Source organism: Oryctolagus cuniculus, chromosome 11 (genome assembly GCF_051225735.1).
Source record: "Oryctolagus cuniculus isolate XC-2025 breed Fujian yellow rabbit chromosome 11, ASM5122573v1, whole genome shotgun sequence".
Taxonomy (NCBI): Eukaryota; Metazoa; Chordata; class Mammalia; order Lagomorpha; family Leporidae; genus Oryctolagus; species Oryctolagus cuniculus.
This window is the reverse complement of record NC_142877.1, coordinates 76,196,211-76,198,870: the sequence shown is the minus strand read 5'-3', so window position 1 is coordinate 76,198,870 and position 2,660 is coordinate 76,196,211. Positions and strand designations below refer to the sequence as shown.

The following is a 2,660-nucleotide window of genomic DNA, read 5'->3' as shown; positions in this document are numbered from 1 at the left end:
CCAAGCAGGTGCAGGGGCCCAAGGACTTGGACCATCTTCCACTGCTTTCCCAGGCCATCTGCAGAGAGCTGGATCGGAAGTGGAGCAGCTAGAACTTGAACTGGCAGCCATATGGGCTACCAGCACCTCAGGTGGTGGCTTTACCCACTACACCACAGGGCCAGCCCGAGGGTACTTCTTATTTATTTATTTATTTTTATTGCAGGGGCCCAAGCACTTGGGCCATCCTCCACTGCCCTCCCGGGGCCACAGCAGAGAGCTGGACTGGAAGAGGAGCAACCAGGACTAGAACCGGCGTCCATATGGGATGCCAGCGCTGCAGGCGGAGGATTAACCAAGTGAGCCACGGCGCTGCCCCCCCACCGCCCAGTGTACTTCTTGATCTAAGCAGGTAACCATCTCTTCCAGTTTCTCCTGTCTTTATTCAGAGCATTGTCTCTTCTTTTCCAGGCATTGAACTCTGCCTGAACATGATCCATTTTCTCCTTCATCTGCCATCTCAGCTTGTCACTGATGGCTGAGATGAGAGAGGCTCAGGTGGTGTCCTCGCTGATTCTACTGCCCCTGATAGGGAAGAATACTGAAAAGTTGTGGCAGTATGGATCACCAGGTGAGTGAGATGGCCAGGGTAACCACTGGAATTGGGAGGGTATCCAGATGGATATGCAGATTCTGCATGGCAAACCTTGCATGTAGGAAGTATTTGGTGTTCCTGCCGCCTGGTGTGAAGGATGGGCTGCTGGAATAGTAGGACGAGAGAAAACTGCAGGTTCATCGGAATACCACGGTCGTGACCAGAAGAAGCCCCAGCTAGTTTGACGGGGTCTTTCCTTGTGTAGTTAAGGAAGATGTGCCTTCCCATTTGTGTCAGCATGCTTTCCTGCTTCAGTCGTCATTGCACTAGCAGGCTTAACAAAACAGGAGGATGAAATGGGTATGTGTCCAGCGGTCACGTGCATATTGGAAGGTTACACATATTACTTCTATAAGGCACAGGAATTGTTCCACTGGGGTTCATTGATTCTCTGGAACTGAAAACATGAATCCAGTAAAGGTTTGAGATCTTTGTAAAGAGTCATAACACTGACAGTATCACGTATGGTTAGGTCTCTGTATTTGAACTTGGACACTATTTTCTTGAACTGGCTCTCTGATACCACCACGACCACAACAGCAACCTCACAACTCCCATGTCTACAGGTAGAGAGTCAGTCACTCTGAGGCTGCCCTGGGCTGCCCCAAGGCAACTGCACGCTGAATGCTAGCCTCCTACCCACACCTGTAATCACATCCAATTGTTCAGCATAGGGTGCTAAAATCGTTGGGAGTCAATCTAGCAGACCCTCACTAGTTTCATGGAAAACAATCATTCTTAATTCATTTGATGATCTTGGCTGTTTACTGTCTTTAAACTATTCAAGCGCAGGGTGACACTGACTGCACCTCTTTAAAAGCATGCTCAATTAAAATATCCTCAAATTTTTTAAAACTCAAAATGTGGTCCCTTGTCTTGTTGATCTTTTTTTTATAAATTTTCATTATTTTAAAGCACAATTGTCTTACTATTTGGCTGGTGCTGCTGCTCAATAGGCTAATACTCCGCCTGCAGCGCCAGCACCCCAGGGTTCTAGTCCCAGTCAGGGCACCAGATTCTGTCCCGGTCGCTCCTCTTCCAGGCCAGCTCTCTGTTGTGGCTCGGGAGTGCAGTGGAGGATGGCCCAAGTGCTTGGGCCCTGCACCGCATGGGAGACCAGGAGAAGCATCTGGTTCCTAGCTTCGGATCAGCGCAGTGCTCCAGCCGCAGCGGCCATTGAAGGGCGAACCAATGGAAAAGGAAGACCTTTCTCTCTGTCTCTCTCTCTCACTGTCCACTCTGCCTGTAAAAAAAAAAAAAAAAAAAAAAAAAAAAAAAAAAAAAAAGCCATTATCTTACTATTTATATAAAAACACTATGGAGTTTTGCCTGTGTCCAGTTTTTGCATTCAACTCTGCGATAGCCAATTCTAGAAACATGGGGCCCATTTGAGATGTATGTACAGTAAACACAAGTGTTTGCTCCATTCAATCTGAAAAGCTTTCAAACCAGCAGAAACAGGTCATTTGGTTCAACTTTTTTCCTCTAAAAACATCTTTGTCCTACATTTAGTGTGCAGAGATTTTCAACAATAGCAGACAAGGAATGCCAATGTTTTCTTTCCTTAAGTAGTATCAAGAAAAGTCCTCAACTCTTCTGCCTCTGAACATAATTTGAAAACATCTACTTGTGCATAGTTAATACCCCAACCTGCAAGATGCAACCAAATGTCACAGAATGGTACAAAAATGAAGGGGAGAGGCAGACTGTTCTTAGTTTAGACAATAAAGGGTTGTATTCCTGGAGAGATTTTAAATACAACAATGAAACTGGCTAAAATTTTATCTGCTTTTCTTCTTTATATTGTTATGCTCCAACAATCCTAAACACTGTGGATGATAATATACTCCTCCCTGCCAGGGTTGACCACTTCCACTACCAACTTCCCCCACAGGTGATGGAAGAAAATGGACATGCCAGTGTAGATGTATGAGAAATCTGGACAGGATATTGAAGCTAAGACCTAGTGTGAGGACCAAATAGAGAGTAATCTTAATATTTTTATAGTAATTTATGCACATATTGT

At 45.3% G+C, this 2,660-nt stretch overlaps 1 pseudogene; it reads right to left on the bottom strand.

The window, feature by feature from the left end:
- Positions 1 to 383: 383 nt before the first annotated feature.
- Positions 384 to 1,205, bottom strand: LOC100353008 (tumor susceptibility gene 101 protein pseudogene; annotated as a pseudogene).
- Between the last annotated feature and the right edge of the window lie 1,455 nt (positions 1,206 to 2,660).